The sequence below is a fragment of the Leptodactylus fuscus genome, chromosome 6 (assembly GCF_031893055.1).
Source record: "Leptodactylus fuscus isolate aLepFus1 chromosome 6, aLepFus1.hap2, whole genome shotgun sequence".
Classification (NCBI taxonomy): Eukaryota; Metazoa; Chordata; class Amphibia; order Anura; family Leptodactylidae; genus Leptodactylus; species Leptodactylus fuscus.
In genome coordinates this window covers 120,928,973-120,935,444 of record NC_134270.1, presented here as the reverse complement: position 1 = coordinate 120,935,444, position 6,472 = coordinate 120,928,973, and positions in this window count along the sequence as shown.

Genomic DNA, 6,472 nt, shown 5'->3' with positions numbered 1-6,472 from the left:
AAATTTCCACTGAATAATATGCAGGTACATTATACTGAAAAATTGTAATGTATAACAATAAAACCAGTCGATAAGGAATCATAAATGTATAAATGGGATCATTTTGATATTATCTTCTGTATATTTTGAATTATTTTATTTCATACATTATTCAGATTAACCAATTATTGACTTAATATATATATATACAGCTACAGAATTCAAGTCAAAAGACATACGTGTAGTTTATTAAGTAGAAATGTAGCAGAGGTGAATTAGCCACATGCTGAGTTTGTCAGCTGGCACACAGTACAGTACAGGTAAATCTTTAGGTCAGGTAGCATAGAAGAAACACCTGAATGACCAAGACAAGTCTATGGCATTCCTCTATTGATCTTCTCAAAAAAACGTGTTGTTTTAAGACAGTCTTGCTTTTTTCCCTCTCTATTTTTGGCAGTGGTTCACATTTGTTTCTGTTTAAGAAGAGCCACGTTGGATGCTTGAAAATGATATATGAAATATGTCATTTCTTTTCTACAGGCAGCAATTATAGGGAGCAGCGTATGTTTACCCGGCAGTGACTGCTCTATGAACTGTCCTCATTTCTGGACAATGATATAGAATTAATGGGGATTTTTTTTTTTTTTTGCGTTGGGTATTTTATAACTTTTTTTTATTTGGGGGATATTCACTTGCTGGTGGGTTTTAGGTTTGTGGCTTTGGTTGATTCATAATGCATGTGGAAAATGGCTGGCCATCTGTGGGTTTGCCTGGCAAAATCAGCTGTCTGTTGGGGGCATCGGAAGCCATGATAATTAACTGCCATATTAAAGAGGTTGCTCATGGATGTAATGCCCCCCAGTACGGGACCACCCAGGTAAACTTCTATTATAGAGTCTGGTGAAATGTATTATTTTATATTATGTTGCGCTCAATCCACACGGAAGCTTCCTTTCATATGGCACAGTGAAAACGGCATTTAGGGGTTTTTTATCCCAGAGATCATCTGTTGGAGAAAAGCAGCATTATATAGTAGCCAGGCATAGGTTGGGTCCTCTCCATTCTGGCTTTTAGAAAGGATCATGATTAGGGGATCCCCATTATTTCATCACTATGTCTTAATAAGACGTACATACAGGGAATTTAGATTGTGAGCCCTATTTGAGGCAGTGACTGATGACAATGTCTATAAAGCGCTGTGGAATATGTCGGCGCTATAAGCCAGATGAAAGGAGTAGATGGCTGCTGGGGCTGGCATTGAGACCAACATCAAGGAGAATTCGGACAAGAACTGCTGGTGCATGAAACAGTCCCATATTGTACCAGAGACCTGAATGGAGACTGCAAGAGTGACCTATATGATGAATAAAATGTGGCCGAGAATGGAAGTTTTTACAAGAATTCTGCAAAAACAGACATGGTCTGTTACTGTCTGTTCTGCAAAATGCCACATGGTTAGAACGACTGTGATATAAGCACCCTTCATTATAGGAAGCTGATATCCTTCGAGGTGGCCAACATTCTGGTGGGAACAGTATGTCCTACTTTGACAGTAACTCCATGGCACATGCAGAAGACCCCAGGAAGCTGAGATATGGGTTCTTTTTGATGGGGTCTTCACAGTGAAGAACATTTACTTATTACCTCAGAATTCCTTTATATCATACACAATGCTGGGTCCACAACAAATAGCTCCTCATATCTCAGCTTTCTGGATCCATAGGAGTGTGACAAGACGGTTTATACTGGGGTTAATAGCGGCCAACTATAGGCTAAGAGGCTTCTCTTAAAGACAACTCCTATATGTATATCTGTATGTTTGTATATCTTTGGTATATAGAAGGAAACCCGCACAAACATGGGGAGATCATACAAACTACATACAGATGTTGTCCAAGGTAACAGAGCTAACCACTTAGTCACCATGCTGCCCCTTGCAAATTACAGGGCCCAATGGACTTTGAGGGCACATGGCATGTTCTGAGACTGGGGTAGACAAGAGGCCCATGGTACCACATAGGCCCACACACCTGGCTAAGCCTAGATACCAAGGCCAGGCTTTCTCTGCTTTGGACAATCTCTGTTAGATGTTGATCATGAGTTGTCTCCCTATTGGGACCCTCAGTGATCACTTGTAATCTTAGATAAATCCTGTCAAGTTTTCCTACAGTGTCACCACTGAGAAAATAAAGCATTAGAGGACGTCCATTCAAGTCAATGTGCTGTCTGAGGTAATGCAGGACAGGACAGGTCCTCCAGGGTGAGAGATACAATCCACACAGGCGATAAAGGACCTTGACTACACCTCACTAATGTATACCCCAAAACTCTGACCTTTCACATTGTACCCTGATATTCACCTGTTAGCTCATAGCTTATCACATTTTTAGGGCCCAAGTATTCAGACATATATATTTTTGGTATCATGTTCCTATAAAACATTTTTAAAGAGACGCATCCTCCCCTACACCCCAATTATGTCACTTTAGTGGGTTCTATTAAGTATATCTTCCAATAACCAGATCATAAGCCGATAAATGTGTTATGTGTGTCAAGCCACAGAAATGTCATTGAGCAGTATAACTATCCTGTCAGAGGAAGGAAGCAGCACCATCCAATGTATTCCAAACCAGTAACTGGTTATAGTGGCGGGAAAAAGGGCGCAATGTCTACAGCGTAGCCAGAAACTTATATTGGTGTATAAACACCATCTAGCTAGATAAAGATAGATAATAGCTTAGTACTTAAATACAATAGATAGATAGGTAGATAGATGAAGATAGAATGAGATAGATAGATAGATAGATAGATAGATAGGGAGATAGATAGATAGATAGATAGATAGATAGATAGATAGATAGATAGATAGATAGATAGATGGATAGATGAAGATAGAATGCGATACATAGATAGATAGAAATGAGATACATAGATAGATAGATAGATAGATAGATAGATGAAGATAGAATGAGGATAGAATGAGATGGATAGATAGATGGATAGATAGATGAAGATAGAATGAGATAGATAGATAGATAGATAGATAGATAGATAGATAGATAGATAGGGAGATAGATAGATAGATAGATAGATAGATAGATAGATAGATAGATAGATAGATAGATAGATGGATAGATGAAGATAGAATGCGATACATAGATAGATAGATAGATAGATAGATAGATAGATAGATAGATAGATAGATAGATAGGATGAGATAGATAGATAGATAGATAGATAGATAGAATGAGATAAATAGATAGATAGATAGATAGATAGATAGATAGATGAAGATAGAATGAGGATAGAATGAGATGGATAGATAGATGGATAGATAGATAGATGAAGATAGAATGAGATAGATAGATAGATAGATAGATAGATAGATAGATAGGTGAAGATAGGATGAGATAGATAGATAGATAGATAGAATGAGATAAATAGATAGATAGATGAAGATAGAATGAGGATAGAATGAGATACATAGATGGATAGATAGATGGATAGATAGATAGATAGATAGATGGAGATAGAATGAGATACATAGATAGAAAGAGATAGATAGATAGATAGATAGATAGATAGATAGATAGATAGATGAAGATAGAATGAGATAGATAGATAGATAGATAGATAGATGAAGATAGAATGAGATACATAGATAGATAGGTAGATAGATGTAGATGTATAAAATGAGATAGATAGATAGATAGATAGATAGATAGATAGATAGATAGATACTGTAGATAGATAGATAGATAGATAGATAGATAGATAGATAGATAGATAGATAGATAGGAGATAGATAGATAGAATGAAATAGACAGATAGATAGATAGATAGATAGATAGATAGATAGATACTGTAGATAGAGAGATAGATAGGAGATGATAGATAGATAGATAGATAGATAGATAGATAATATATAGAGATAGGTATAAAATCGACCAAGTAGCTTGATTGATAAAATGCTAGATAGACAGATCTTTCTCCCCCTCTCTGACACGTTGTATTGGGGGGATGGTGTTCTTTGCTATGACTATTGTGTGATAGCATAAAGTGTAATTAGAACCACAGTACAGCCCAGAAATCTCATCCAAGTCAAGCTTGGTCCAGCCCCACACATCCACGCAGACACGTTGCACGATCATTTCCCTGGCCCTCCCTGTGATTTTTTGTGGCTGGAAGCCGTCCAGGGCAAAGATGTGTCTTTAATTTTTGAAGCATGACAGCAAAGAAAAGAATGCATTTTTTTTTCTATATGTAGAAGCAGAAAACAGACATTGCCACCTCACCACTAGCAGTCTGACTGAACAGAGACTGCAGGAAGGAATGTCTATTCTACTCTACTGATTCTATCTATCTATCTATCTATCTATCTATCTATCTATCCTGCACATAAATCTGACTTTTATCGGATTCCTTTCCTCCTATTGTTAAGCCACTAATAATTGTCTTTTGTTAATTTTCCAGTAACTTACAAGTCATCTACACCAGGGACAATTCCACTTACTCTGGACTTTAAGTGTCACCTACTAGAGATCACATAGGTGACGTGGAGATACGCTAGCCTTTTCATAATGCAAACACTGGAGTCTCTCGGACATCCAAGCCTTCCATCACATTATAATCTTTACAATGAAATTAATTAAAAAACAATTAATTACTTGGATCATGCCTTTATTTGTAGTCATTGACATGCCTAGAGTTGTAGTTCTACACCACATAGAGTGTTAGGCTACATTCACACATTAAATTCAATATCAGTGAATGAGAGCTATTCACACAATCATGATTTTGACGGTCCATTGTCACGGACCGTCAAAATATTGGTCATGTTTTATTTCTATCTGTTTTCACGGATCCCTCCATACACTCAATGGTGCCTCTCGGGTGCAAGATGGTTGTGAAAAATGGACATTTTGCTCCTCAGTCATCTGAATGTAACTTTACAGATGGCTCTGAAATTTTTCACCCTGTCCATCTCTGTATGTTTCTTACAGTATTTCACTGTAAATGCCTCAGTTATGCTCTCTGATGTGCAATTGTATTTTTGGGATACCGTTTAAAGTCCTACAATAGTGAAAACCTCAAAACATTCCCTACGTGGCCATAAAATACATGACTTGGGTGTTATTTTTGTGCACAAATCTGCTGTTTGGCCCTCATCAGCGCACAGCAGAATAGCTGAAAGAGTCTAAATACATGACATTAGAAAACCGGGGACACACTTCCATGTATATTTTATTCCATGCTAGACTGCATTTACACAAAGCATTTGTACTTAAAGAAGACCTTTCACCAACTTCACCAACTCTAGGTCTTGGTATCTGTTAATGGGTTTCACTCTGCCGATTCCTGAATTGTTCCTCTAATCCCAACCATTCCCCAGCAATTAGTGCAGGTAGTTTTGGTGCCTGATATACTACTTAGGCTCTCTATTGTCAGAATGTCGGTGTCAGGTAGGGGCGTGTGACTCAGACCTCCAATAAAAGGTGAACAGTGTGAGAACTCAGAATCACACCCCTTGCCTGCTCCTGCCTGACACCACCCTCTTGACAGTACAGAGCCTAAATAGTACATGAGGCGCTAAAACTAGCAGCACTTATCACTCAGGAATGGTGGGGGGAGAGAAAAAATTCCAACTATGCCGGCATCAGTGAGGACGAGCATATTAAATTATTCAGAGAGTTGGACTTGGCGGAGGTGGGAAAAGGTTCCTCTTAAGAACTGTATGCAGTTTTTACTGCACATGTTACTATGCCAATAAACCAAAGGTTTTCAGTATAATAGCCATTATCTTACAGGCAATATCCATGGTAACACACACTAGGCATTACTGCAATTAATAACTACATGCAGTTCTATAGCAAAAAAGCGTAACCCACCCTCACACATATCTTGTCAACAAAAACCAATTGAAAGTCATCGAAATTTGTTTTGCCAACGACTTTTCATTAGTTTTTGTTCACACTGCAGTAGTTTAACCAACTAACTCTGCTACATCTGTGACTATACCATTATAGAAATACATAAACATAACAATGCAGGGCTGAATGTTATTGACACCACTGAATCCAAGCAAGAGAGGTCTGGTGAAGTCATGATGGCCACATCAAAGACCGACCCAGGCTACAGCATAGCACACAATGTGGCTAAAAAACCCATATATGTATATATATATATATATATATATATATATATATATACATATTTATTTATTGCTAAACTAGTATTTCAGTGACATGGCTATAGGGAGTCCGGAGTTAGTAATGGTGTTTAAGGGGTCCATGGCACATAGCAAAACATCAGTATTATCAATTGCACATGATAGGAGGGGGTCCTGCTACAGATTTTCTATTGGCGCTCAGGAGCTTCTATTGCTGTCGGGACTTGTTGGGAGTACAAGTTTTGCAACAGCTGGAGAGCCACAAGTCAAAGACCGCTGCATTTGGGAGCTCAGGTGGAGATGCTGAATACCGCCATATAGTGT